Raw genomic sequence first — 14890 nt, forward strand, 5'->3', positions numbered from 1 at the left:
AGCGAAACCATGGATATTTATGACTTTTATGTGAATTAAGTCAAGCCCCATAACAGCTATGTCATGATATGATATATCCACTGCCAATTTATATTATCTGTGGCCTGGGCCTCTAAAGCACCTCACTCTTCATTGAGCTGCTTAAGAAATGGGTAGATTTTATAAATCATAAGGAATAGATGTAGAGCACAAAGCTCTAAGCAGAAAATAAATGAATACACAAAAATTTGGTCTGAATTTGGTTTTGCCTCATTAGCTGATCACTCCAACAGCATTCCTATTTGCAAACATTTCCAGTTGTGCAATTGAAACATACTGAAAGTCACCCAGCTTTCATGAATAAAAGCATCTGAACTGATAGAAACATGCAGCTCCCCTGTCCGCTAGACTGATTTGTAGATCTTTGGCTCTGTGTATTAAAGGTGAAGCTGATAAATTGGGCTGAAAACCAAAGTTTTATATATTCAGTGACCTCCTACAGACAGTTTCTCTAAACATGAATATGATCAACTGTATTTTACATAACATTCTTGACTTCAAAGACCTACAGAAACAGTCTTCTCCCTTGCCAGCTGCAACAACCAAACGAAACAAAACCAATTGCAATTGCATCCCAAATTCACATGCTGTTACAGAAAGGAGAACTTCCTTGAGATCTGTTCATAACAAAATACTGCATTACAGGCTGCACTTGCACAAAAGGAGCTAAAAAATGTATTGTTTTATTAAATGGATGTCACAAACCTCCTGGGACTTCTGAGTTAATTGGGCAGTTTGAAATTTATGACCAAAGTGTGATGGGAAGTGCAAGCTGTAGAAAACTCAAATATGCCTCTTCTACAACCACCAGCTTTATCACTGTGTGCTCTGGGCACTCTGAGTGCCCATTTGTGACTTGCCACTTCCTCAGTCCACAACATGTTCTTCCCAACTGTCTGAACCAGCATCCTAACAAATGTCTGAAAATGAAAATATCTTCTTCTGACATCAAGTCTTTACTTAAATAACTTCATTTCTCATGACAATTTGTTCCAATGTTTAGCTACTGTCCCTGTCAAAAAATTAATTCCTTAACCACATCATAGAACAACTTGAGCATTTGAAAAAGAGTATATTTTTCTTTCTTTTTTTTTTTTTTAATGGTTTCAGACACTGGTCTGATGTGAGCACTGAATTGAACAGTCTCTTTTGATATCTTTCCATTTTTTTCAAACACTTTAAAAAATAGCAACAAAGATGCTGCATTAAGATCCCCAAACTGTGCCTGGGAACTATGAGAAAAAACCTCTGGTTGTGCCAGGTGACACCCATGCACGTGGCAGGCAGCAAACTCATTCTGAGAGTCCCCATCCTAACAGGGAAAGCAGGAAAAAGGTACAAGACATGAAGATACCCATTTAGGAGGTTTTTCATTGACAGATAAACATACCATTGCCTTTCTCTCCCCAGAGACCATATAGCCCATTATTCCCCTAGAGTGGGGCAAAGGAGGAGATCAGCCTGCCACACTTCAGGTCTCAGGGTGAAAGCAGGACTCTAGTTAAGTTCTGTAAAATGCATAGAATTACAAAAAACATCTATATAAAACATCTATTTAATATTAATTGCACCAAAAGGTTATTGTCATGAAAAGATTCATATCCCTGAGAAATAGAACAGAGGCCTTTTTTTCTTTTTAAATCTGATCATGTTTTTTCCTGTTTCTTCCTCAAGAAATTTAGGTTCAGAGCATCAGATTACTACCAGGAATCTAGCATAAAACAAACACCTTTGCTGTGCCCAAACACAATGCTGCACTACAGCAAGATCTGTATGTTGCGGAAAGTCCATTTCTAAGTTCAAGATAAATTGATGATTTCAGTTAATAACTCAGAACTGATTGTTCATGCATGCACATACACATTCAGAAACAAATGTCTCCCAAATGACCTCAGAATGTCTAATGTTAGAAAAACTGTTTTTTCCTTCCTCTAGAGTAAGTGTAGGGCTCACAAGATGCAACTTTTTAAAATATATTCAAACTTCGTATCAATAAAATTAAAAAAGGAAAGATAAAAGGACAAGAAAGTCACAAAATTCAATGATTTAAGAAAAACCATCCACAAACTCATGTACTTCAAAGGCTAATGAAAGAGATGTTTGTCTTTATTAAATGAAATCAAAGTAATTCTGTTGTGAGCAACTTGAAAGGTTGAATGCTACAAAACACAAGCTGAATATGATCAAGGTTACAGTATTTTATGCTGTGAAATAAAGCTATAAAGTACATTGACATGAGCTTCCATCCCTCCTTCAGAGTCTCAGTAATCACAGAATAATTATATGAAGAAACATTAATGTCAATCCTCATTTCTTTAGCCACTTGAAATAAAATTAGTAACAACTGGAGAAGGTGGAAACCACTCATGCATAAAAAATAAAGGAGATGTTACAAGACTATTTTTTATTACAGAAATGTTGGCAACAGGTATAAAATATTTCAGAGTTCTATGTTAATCACCTATTCACAGGCAGAAGAAAAAAATAGAAATACGGAAGCCTCAAAAAGTAAAAATGTTCACATGTGTTTGCAAATCAGGACTGTCAATGAGACCATCCAGAGAAGCCAGCTGATGCAACCACCTGGCCATAAACACAACCCCTAAAAATCAGAGGGCAAAATACTTCCACTGTGTCTTGGTAACTCAAATGCACATTTTTGTGAGAATACCTTCCATTAAGAAACCAATTACTCATCTAAACTCAGGCAAACCCCTCACTGTACACTTCCTTCTCCTGAAATTAATGGGATGTAACAGAGGTTGAATCTCCCATGACAGCTGAGATGCATCCTTTTAATGGACAACTGCAAGGTACTCAAATTATTGGGTAAAAGGCTGCAGAAGAACTTATGTAAAACTGCATTTAAAATTTCTGTTACAGACTTCTAAATGATAGACAGCAGAGCAACAGTTAATTCTTTCACAGAGTGAAGAAAAAAATAATTCATCACCAGGGCTGAAATATATTATTCTCCCCCAGAACACTGTACTTCTGGCATATTACCCAAATGCTAAAATATGCCTGCCAGGTGCTTATTAGAGTTATTCATTTTAATGGAATTGCACGTAAGAATGATCACCAAATGTATCTTTTATCTGATTAGTCCCTACAACACCTGTTGCCATGGCTCTTTATTAGAGACAGTAATGTAAATCTCCAAGCAAAAATGCCGGGAAAAAAATCTCCCACAATTAAAAACAAAGCAAAAGAACTGAATTAGATGGCCAGGAGATAAGAAGAGGTTACCAGTGTGTCTTAAAGATCTCTGTTGCCCAAGCACTGGTGGGCTGCCCAGGTAATACAATTTTCCAAGTAGGAAGCCTTGAAAAGAAGGCATCCTGCAGCAAGGCACATAAAGGGACTGGTTCTGATTTCACATCTGCATAGGATCTAGAGTAACTCTCCTGAATGCTGTGGAGCATTGCATGTAGAATTCCTCACTTTCTTGGTGTTTTGGTGGGCATTCCAAGATTATGGTACTCTAAAGGAATTCTTCAGCCTCAGCCACAAATTTGTGAGCTGTATCCCCACAACTTCCTTCAAACAGGAAACATCACAGTCTTCATGAGTGAACTTCCTGCAACATCATCTTCTTCCTCTGAACGCTGTCCCAGGACTCAACTGGTGCTTGAAAGCAAAATGCTAAGTTGATGTGCAGGTCAGCATGTTGGCTCTCCTTGCCTTTTCTGTTTTAAAAGTCTTTGAAAGACAAATCTAACAGATTCACTGCATAAACTGCAATTGAAATAGTTCTCTCATCAAAAGTAATTGGAAAGCCAGAATTTCATCTTTGACATATCTGTTGTTTTATATATGCATGTGAGGTGCCTTTTATAAATGCTTCTAGACAGGGCCTAATATGTAATGCAGTCATACAAATTTCTAGCATAACTCTGCCTGAAGATTTGGGTAGAGCTACATGTTAAATTCGTATTTCAATTCGATCACCTTGTTTGGTTCAACTGAATGATCTTGACAGCTTTCCACAGATTTAATTTCTTGAGCTCCCAGTTCTTCAGAGCAGAATAAAAATCATAAGGGATTCATTCCTCAGCTGTGCTCACACCTTAGGACCAGTGTAAGTGCATGATGTGTTTACTTTTTAAGTGCAGGAATAAGCCTGCCTTATGCTTTAAACTAGCAAGAGAGATGTGGGGTGCAATGGGGTTCAAGCTGTGAAGGATACTCAGTCCTTTCAAGCACCCAAAAGCACTCACTCATGTCAAGCACTCTACATTTGACTCAGGCATAGATCTCTGCATTCTGCTGCTGCTGACTGAAATGGGAAGCATCCTTTATTACTCAAAGAGCAAATCTTCAAGGTAGACAATTTTCGACAATTAATTTCTGCATGTAAGCCACTCCATCTCATCAAAGAAAAGCAAAAATCAGCCTCTAAAATACATTAATAAAGCAATTGCCAACTCTGTGTGTTCATGAAACACTGTTTGTAATGTTTACTTACATTGCTGGAGTAGCCATTGATTTTTCATGGAATACAGTAATTACATTCTACCCAAAAGTTTTAACATTGCACATCTTAATTATTTACAACATAATGTGTTAAATGGTGCACTGTATTACTTACTTTGGGTAATATATCTCAAACATTATGATACATCAAGCCAGACGATAAAATTATTATGCAGAGAGAGACAGCTTTACACTTATCCTTCATTGCTGATGTCCCTCCTTGTCTTCTAAGCCTGTGAGTAATTTCCCTCGTTAATTTAGTCAGCTGCCTGGAGGGTTTTCTAGAAAAGTTTCTGATGATCTCAAACTTAACTGAATATGAAATGGAAAGTACATGCCATTCAATTTAGGTTTAACAGTTTATTACTGACATGCTGGTCTTTTGATGGACCATCTTGCATTAGCAAACACCTAAAAAATTTAAGCCTTCTGGCTAAAAAAAGAAATAAAAATTATAGATTCCACTAACATGATGGCCTAGCAATTTATTTTCTCCTTTGGTAATTTAAATTTGTCTTTCCCCTTTGGTAATCTAAATTTGTAGGTGGTATTATTAAAAAGAAGGAAAGAAAGATTTATTTCTAGTTAATATATAAGACATCTCTATGTCCTGTGTTCTTACAACAACAAGGTGTTATTGTACAGAAAGACCCCACAAAGTTTTAGAGTACTCAAACAAAGTGTATTTAAGATTGGAGTTTGGGCTCCAAACTGAAAAGTCAGAGAGACAATTTCAAAGTGCAATTTTTAAAACCACTGAAATGTCAAGGATTTAAACTTAGCCTTTCTAATAGAATGCCTCAACAATCCACAAATTTCATGTTCTGAAAAAAGGAATAGTGGGCTGAGGCCACTCTATGCTTGGGACACTTTTTCTCTTCTCACTAAACCCATACTGCTCTGCACTCTGTCTCACGCTACTCCAGTATTTCTCAGGCAAGTAGCACTCCCCAAAATGAGAGATGTGTGCATGCATGGTGGTGGCAGCATGCCCAAAACATGAAGTATGGGCATGCATGTGTTTGGATATGAAGGAAGAATTTGTTGAAGCAAACTTATCCCAGCTGTCCAAAGGTGCCAGTCCTTAGTGGAAGAAATGGAAGCCACAGTGACAGTACATATTGCCTGCAGGAGCCTGGAGGGAATAAGATCATCACACAACAGGAAAGAAGAAAAGGGGCAATTTTAAAATATATTATATCCATATATTATATCTATTTTATGGATATAGATATAGATAAAAATACATTTTATATATAGTGATGCCTTGATGATGCTACCTGAAACAGTTATAAACAGAATGGAAAAGAAAGAAAGAAATTTCTTACCTGAAATAAAATGTTTCCCTGATCATACTCACAGGTTATATGGTTTATATACTTCAACTTTCCTTGGGCTGTATTAACACAATCATGATTTTAGTCCTAAAAATCAAAGGAAAGGAAACTCTTCAAAGAGAGGAAAAATATCTGATATATCATCAGCTCTCTGGAAGCCCTGACTGGCTTTCTTAAGTATTTTAAGTCTAGCCATACTTAGCCACTCTCCAAAATCAGAACATGTAATTCCTGAAGGGTTCCCGCTGTTTCTGGAGAAGTGAAGGTATTAGATAATCACAGCAGGAAACTGGATCAGATAAGAAATGTATAGAAAAAGACTTGTTCTGTAATAGGCTTTAAATGGAAGAAGCAACAGATACATCACTTCCTGTGTTTATATCAACACCAAAAAATACTCCTGCATTCACTTAAAAATACCATTTTCAAATGGAATGCAGTACAAAACAACGACAGAGCTTCTCTGATAGTATCAATTCTCTTCTCTCTCTGCTTTTAAAAGAAGCAGAAGCTGCAATGTTATGCAAGCACAAATCATGCTGAAATACTATCCAGAGGATGGATGTAATGGGTGACCCAGAGTGACAGCATGGCTGTTCTTCCATCCAAAGTAAAACCAGAACGGGGTACGTGTGTGAACTACAGTGGTGAAGTATCTAATTTGTGTTAGTGGAGGTCACTTTTCCATGACTTCAGTGGGCTCCAGGTTGTGTTTGTGACAGAAAAATTATGTCAAGATGGACAATGATTGTCTGTGTACATTTCTACATGTGTATGTGGGAAAAGGAGAGGCGTGTGTGTGCAAACTCACACACTTCCTAGATCTCACAGGAGCTCCCAAGGGGCTCAGACAATCAGTGACCCCAACTTGTTCAACCATGTTTGCTTCCATCTTCAGCCTTCTTTCCTCTTCCTCTTGGATGCAAAGGGAAGGAAACAAGGTCATGCCATTGCTCACCTTCCTCTACATTTTCATGATACCCCAGCACCCAGTGCTGCTGGGGGCAAGGGTAGAGGGGAGCACAGAGCAGGGTTAGATGAACAGACAATGGGAACAGCACTGCCTGCTACAGGAATGAGAGAACTGTCTTGGGCTTAGCACTTGAAGTGCTGAACAAAAGTGCTTGGAAAAACTATTCCGTGGCTAGCCAAACCTGAATTTTGGCAATTTGGCTTGAAGGACTTAAAGCACTCTTGCCTTAAACTGATACTAATATCAGAAAAAGAAAATGAACTAGGTATGTTTGGGGTGGGAAACATCAGGTAGGGGTATTGTCTTTTCAAGAGAAGTAACAAATTCTGAGAGAAAAATGAAAAAGCCTTGAAAGGAATAGATAAAATACAAAACCTATGAATCAAAGAGAGAAGCACAAAGCCAGTAGACTGCCAGGACAAGAATTCAATTATAATTGCCTTTCATATAGTTTCTAATTGCTAAGGATCTGTGTTGAAGCAAAGCATGAAGCACTCTGATCTCAGATGTATAAATTCATGCTTTGATAAAAAAAAAAACACCTCTGAAAAGAGAGGAAAATTTCAAGAAAAGTTTAAAGGGAAATAATTATTTCTCATTGCAAGGTATGGAAAATAAGACCTCTAAAAGCAGACCCTGACTGGCCTGGTTAGATCTGCCCCCCTCCAAAGGGGCACGTGGCATTGGAGATATAAAGGTACAAAAGACACTGAGTGCAGGTGGAAACATCCTAAGGTAGAAAAGGAAATTTCCCTGCACTGTACAGCACAGTGTGAAGGTTATTAAGCTACCTGTAAATCTGCCATATACTCAGTGTCCCAGATCAGACAGAGTAATGACTCTGCTGGACATTCACTGCCCTGACTCCTTCCCCACCCACCTCTCCGCACATTAAAGTCTGTCTTCACTTAGCTGGTCAAGACTGCAACCTCCACAATGCTGACATACAAACAGCTACAAAGCTTGGCTAAGAGCAGTATTTTACCAGAGGCAGTGGTAAACACCAGTACAAGTCAGATTTGGGGCAGGCTTGTTTAACTCCATGCTGTGCCTACCTTCCTAGCTGCAAGGCTGCAATTCCACGCCAATAAAGAAAGATGAATAGCTTTTCTCTTTTTTCATTAAGCATGTGTTTTAGTTACTTAGGAGAACACAAAACCTACCCTGAGCAGTAACACTGCTAAGCCACCACAGCTAACTTTTCTCTTTCCCTCACAGAAGGAAAGCCGACAGCAGCTTCCAAGAACTTCTGTGAGGAAAACTCATTCTCTGCTCTCCTGGGGCTGACAAAATTTGTTGAAATCTCTTTTTGTTTTCCTAGGAATGTGTCTTCTAGGAATGAACTTGGGTGCTGGACTGGTTAGTGATTAACATCTGATTTGTTAATGACAGTAAGTGCCTGTTGTCTGCAAATATTTCTAGTTTTTAATAATTTTTTCATTGTATCAGTGATAGAAACCTTGCTCTCACTGGCTGAAGTTTTCAATCCTTCCCCCATCCACATCCATCTACCCAATAGAACTCCTGAAATTTTCCTTGGGGTGCAAAAGTGATTGCATTTGTTTTGTGCCTTTGTGGAGCTGACAAGAATTTAAAAGGTTTAAGCAAAGTTACAAGGGAAAATGTAATGTTTTTTGGAACTTTTAAAACAATTTACCTTTCATGCTTCATTCTGAGCTCAGCTCAGAGACTACCCTTTCACAATCAATCTGCCCCAGCCATCTCTCAATACACTGCAAACAAGATTAAGCTTTTGTTAGTGTCTCAAAGTCAATCAGGGTCATCTGCAGCAGGCAAGGATTGAAGGTGTTTTTTAACTTGCTCCTTATCCTTTGGTGATAAGGTTCTTTCCTTTTCAACTACATTCCAAACTGGCGGAAATATTTTTCTCTCACACACCTTTGCAAACTTTAGAGACTTCCCTACCTTTAGAGCCATTGACTTTGAAAAATATTTTGTCTGTGGAACCTAACTCTGAAATATTTTCAGTCTTTTAACTGTAGCAATGTATACAGCTCACTTACAGCTATTTTACCACACATATCTATCCAGCTCTCAACTTTCAGGAGATTGCTTCTGTTTCTTGATATTTTATTAGTTTTATTCGTACTGCTGGTTTTTGTTGGTTTGTTTCCTTAGGTTGGTTGGGGTTTTTATTTTAAAGGATTGTGGTTTGCTTTTTAGATCTAGAGCTCATCCACTGCGTTTGGTACATTCCTTGAGAAGAATTGTTATAGAGTCAGGCTCATAAAGGAGATAACTGAAGCCTGCAAAGATAATGGTTTGCATTTCAAAGGGATGTCAGCTGAAAAATATTTATTCCCCTTCTCTGAACAAATGTTCCAGGGATGAGTCTTCATTGCACAAGCACTTCACCATCTGTCAAGTCTTGAGAAGTCAGACAAAATGCTGATCACTGGTGTGCACCTATGAGCTCTAGCTAGAGACTCACTTGTCTCATCACACACACTTGTGCCATAGTGGTTTTTGTTCACTGCTCAGTATCTCAGCTTATTTGCACTGCTGTCAACACTTGGCATCAGTGGTCCAGGGCCAGTGAGATGCTACCACACCAAATTGAAGAAGGAACATATCTCCTAGCATAGCATCAAGCTCAAAGTGGGCCAGCTAAAAGAAGTTTCCTTCCCTGCTGACTCTTCTTGCATGGAAATTAGTAAAGTGGTCATCCCACACCAAAGTGCAGGAACTTCCACACTGGCGTCAAGACAGAAAGGTTCAGCAAAAGAAATGAGTATTACATCTAGAGTCCTTCGTGAGAGAAATCAAACTTAGGTGATGAAATGTCTGATAAAAGATCTGGTGTGCTCTCTGACCCTGGTAGGAGCTGCTCACTTGACGCTCTGACTTATTCTATTGGCTTTGGTTGGCCATAAAGTACAAAAAGCTTTCAGTGTATAAAGTTAAATATTTTTACTGTGATGTTGTAACCTTAAGCTGCTAGATGTAAAAAGCAAGAAAGGACCAAAGAAGTGTGACAGCAGAAAAACATTCTGTCTGCAAGAAAAAAAGGATGTTAAGGTTTATATCTTGGAAAAGAGTGAATGTTGGATTTTCTTTTCTGCTCATACATTGCAATTCTCATTCTTGAGAAGACAAAAGCCATAAAAATTAGCTCTTTCATGGTTTGTGAGAGCACTTATTCATCTGGAGACAACAAAAACTAAACATAAAATATACTGACCTTAAACATACCCTGTTCTCCTTTCAGGTGCAGTCCCAACATAATGTAATTAACATAACTCATCACAGACACTCAGAACCTGTGGGGTGAAATCCACTTATAAACAGGACCATAACTACATTTATGAAATTCTATGCCTGCCCAAGTTGTTCTGAATGCCAGCACTAAAAGTTTAAATGTATAACCGTGCCTTACCCCACAAAAAGCCACCAAGCTAGATTTGACTCTTGCCACCTCTTTCTTAGGGCTAACTTCTGTCTTCAAATTGATTTTAACAGGACTGTAGGGTATAGCTGAGCAAAAATGTATGAACCCACATTGTTTCAAATAGATTTATAGATTACTGCTAACAAACAGATAGGCATTTTTCTGCTAGGCCTGACCAGGTGCTGAGTAGTGAAAGAAGGCTGTTTGTACCTTCCCATGTCTCATAAGAGTTTCCTGGAGCTTGTTTATCTGTTATCTTCTTCCTCTTCATGCTTCTGTTTCCTCTGGCATTTTCAGCCATAAATTTTGCAACATCACATCTCAAGTTGTAGTGAGTGAAGCAACATATATAGATAAAATGTATGTATACGTGCCCACACACAAGCATGCATAAACACAAGAAGTATATAAAGCTGTACAGGATAAACTCTGTTTTAAATAAGCATGTACCAAAGATTGTATCTGGCATTCTCACTGTGTCATGCTCTTCATTCCACCTCCTGGAGATTTCTTCATTCTGTGATTCTTTTCTAAGCATATGCATATATATTCATGTGTGTATAAAATAAGGTATTTGTAGCATGTAGGAAAACTTGTGTCTGTAGGAGCAAAAACTGCTTTCAATTCTGCTTTGATGCAAAGCAAAGGCTGTGCATCTCGTGCACTATTGCCAAATAGGAGCTTCTGGAGACTAATTGTGAATCCTGGCAGTAAGATTTGTCAGCTTTTGCAATGTAGGAAACTGCTGACAGAGCTGCCTGAAATTCTGCACTGCTGCTTCAGATCTCTTTTACTCCCTCCAAGGTCAGCTGTCCAATTTGAAAGAATGAAAAGACCCAAACAAGTTCAGAGACAGGCAGAGGTTTGAGCTATCTCTCCTCCACTCATGCCAGTGGGACAATAGGACTATAGCATATATAAGGAGGAATACAGAGCGGAAAGATAGAGGATCTGAGAAGACATTTCAGAACAGAGATGTTCTGAAATGAAGAACACAACTAGGGAGAATTTTATCTTATGGTTACCTTTAGCTTGCATTTTTTCCAGCTAGCAGCTAGCAGTTGTACCTGGTCTACAACCAACTCTGCATGAGCAGAAGCCACTGGCAAACATCCTTCTGATGAAGCTGGAAACCCACTGATTCCCATTAAGAGAATGTACTTCAGAAGTCCACTTCTTCTTTGTGTCTCTATTACTATCACCAAGTTTTATATCATCTGGCACAAGGGGAGTCCACGGCTATGATCCTCCTTCACATAGAATCTGAAATAATTAAAATGACAGCCTCAAATATTGACAAAGAGTATTGCCAAAAAGAAATTTGATTAACTGCTCAGGGACATCCATCTTTACTCATTACTTGCTGAAATTGCCCTGTCAGTCAGAGCAACACAAGCTTTTCGCGTGGAGGATTTAGAAAAATCAAACTCAGCTGCAATCAAGGGACCTTCTCTGCTCAATTTACACTTGATATTATTTGCAAATCACTTCCTTCAAGTAACAAAACTACTGTCAGAGAAAAGGACAATGACAGGTTGCCAAATCTTTTTACTTCTCTTAATCACTTCAGTACGAAATAGGAATCTTGAGATATCTTTAAGCCATTTCACAGCTAAAAAATGCTGCTAACCAATAATAAAAAAAATAAAGCTCCAAACCAACCAAAAAACACACAACAAAACAAAAAACATGTCAAACCAAAACTCTCCTCATCTGTTACCTCTGATAGAAACAGTTATACCATGCAATAATACCACTAAGTGGTTATCTTGCCTCAGCATGTACTCATACCTGCCATAACACAAAGAATTATAACATTCTGGAATTAAATCCTTACACCCAATTAAGTTCTTCTATGATTCTTCTGTGTAGAATATAATTAATATAATTAATATAATTAATATAATTAATATAATTAAATAAATAATTCATATAATACAGTAAGACAGCTGTTGCAATTACACTGTTTTAAAAATGAGGGGGCAAAAAAAAGAAAAAAGAAAGGTAGAGATAAAAAAACTTTTTACTATCTTCTCTTTCTTACAGTTTCTTGAGCATATGGCTGGACTAAGCCACTGCCTTTGCAAATTTTTGTGCTATATCCATTGCCTGCAGAGCTGATGAACACAGCACAAGCCCTCCATAGAAGAGTACTACTAATGCACTTCTTTACACAATTCCCAGAGCACAGAAATGTCACACACTATATGTAGGCTTTTTATTTGAGCTGCAGAAAGTTGGCAGGGGTGGTTGGATTAAGGTTTTAGAGGGAGTTTCAGCAGTTGTTCTTTTTTAATCTCTGGAAGTTCCTGTTTAAATTCTCTGTGTCTGGCTACAGACACCTGCAAGGACAGTGCTCTGAGGGAGAACCGAGTCTCACTGCTGTACACACAGGCACAGCTGGAGATGACTTTCCAAAATGCACTTCTATAAAAGCCAGCCATGAGCGTGAACGTGTGAGAGGCAGAAAATTTATCTTAGTGGTTCTCTGCTCTATGCCTCATAGCATGCTGCAGACACACTGATAGTGGTTCCAAACACTGCTAGACAGCACAGTTTAAGACATCAGAAACTTCTTTAGGCTGGTTGGTTACTAATGAAACCAGTATCAGAGTTTTAGTGATGTCATATAATAATGTTTTAGGAGGTTTCCTGAAATATTCATAAAAGGAGCAGTCAAAGTGAAGGCTGTGTATGCTTTGGATATACTAATATTCAGCACAGCCTGCATAAGAGCATTCAGCAATGGCATAATGACATTTTTTACAGATAGAGATAAACTTAAAAAAAATTAAATCTAGATAATTCTTCACTTGACTTTCTTTGGATAGGTCTAAGTGCTTAAAATATCAAATGAGGCTAATTCTTAATTATGATTTTACAGAGAACAATCAAACACTGTCTGACATTTAGGATTCTGTTCTCTCAGAAATGAATCCTAAATGAGCACTTTAAAATATTTAAAAGCTTACTTTTTCCCTTGACATTGCCTCTTTGCACAAAGACATGAGACAAATAGATACTGAAGAACACATAAGGCTTTGAAACGTTGCAAACCTCACCTTGCTACTACACTGCTGTAGCATTCACAAAATGTCAAAAGGATCTTCTTGCCTTCCCGTGTTACACTGATGCCTTTGAAGAAAATAAATGTTAGTTCAAGGATGCTGTTTGAAAGAGAAAACAGTCTGTTATTTTTGGTTTCTCCATTAGTAAAATAGTTACTTGCTGTGAAAGTCTACTTGACAGATATTTACAAAACATAAAGACATACCTTTCTTATCAAAGCTCCAAGTTCATAATAGTTTGGGATGCTCCACCACCCACCCCATTCCCTTGCTCCTACAAAGTGAATCAGAATGTGCATTATTGTAATTAAAGGCAGCACCCCTTAGGGCTTATATTCTTGTGATAAGGGTTCAACCTTTGCCTGTCCTGGGAAAAAGACTGTATCTAAAGATGCAGTGCAGCCCTTTTTCCCTTTTTTTCCCCTTTTTCTACACAATGGCTGAGTAGAAGTCTGCAAAAAGAACAGTGGTGTGGCTTTGTCAGAGAAATCTACTGCAGCTCACCGAGAGTAATAGCTGACAGAGTCAGACACACAGTACCTGCCTTACAGAAATACCTTGAGTCTCCCTAGTCCGATTATTTGACCAAATATATTCATTTGAATCCAATTTAATTGACTGGGATTGATCCATATTACATTTTAGAAGTAGCTAAAAACACACTTCACCTAATGTCTAGAGTCAGCCTCAGCTTATGTGTAGTCCATAGACTACTTTACCTTGCATTTGAGGTAGAGAGAACCTTCATCAGCTGTAAAACAATGATCCTTGCATGAGCAAATACAGACTATTTGACATCACAATGTTTCTGGAAAAAAAAAACTAAGCAAGGCATTTTTGAGAATTTTTGCATTTAGATACCAAACAGCAAAGCTATTCCAAAGAAGAAAAATAAGCTCTCCCACTTCTGGCACCAACTTTTGTGTCTAGATGTGTAAAGGGAACATTACAGCTGGTTGTAGGTTGTGGCAGACTCTGACAAACATAATCCCTGGAGACAGCAGCCTGAATGTGGGAAGTTAGCAGAAGAGTACCAGAGATGAGTGGGAGGAAAGATATTGAGCTCTGTCCTCCTCCTTACCACAGCCTAACTTCTCTGGTGTGGAGCACGGCTTTAAGGTGCAATGCATTGTGAGGTAATTACAACACGACCAAAAGACATCCTGAGGGAGGGTGCCCAGTGCTTCTGCTTCTCCTAAAAGCTCCACAGGCTTAATGCCCAAAGACTCCTTACTTAAGTGTGAGAAGCTTCTCCATACACCTTTCTACAACTCTACTGCAGTTCACAGACAGAAATTAAGACAAAGCAAGACTGAGATCTCTGAGGGCAGTATAGATTAGAACTGCATAATGAGGAAAGAGTCATTACTTTCCATTTTAAGAAACTGTGTGTACCTCTTAACAACTTGTTAAGCAAAAATGGATGGAAGAAGTGACCTTTCAGCTGAGCTAGCTAACATTTAAACAAGAAAAAAATACTCATATTAGTTCTTACTCTCAGTTTATTTGCTTAATACACATTAAGTTAGTATCTCTCCATCTGAATGAGCAAGATCTGGGCTTTTCACTACAAGTATTTCACATGAAG

This window comes from Aphelocoma coerulescens, chromosome 2 (assembly GCF_041296385.1).
Source record: "Aphelocoma coerulescens isolate FSJ_1873_10779 chromosome 2, UR_Acoe_1.0, whole genome shotgun sequence".
NCBI lineage: Eukaryota > Metazoa > Chordata > Aves > Passeriformes > Corvidae > Aphelocoma > Aphelocoma coerulescens.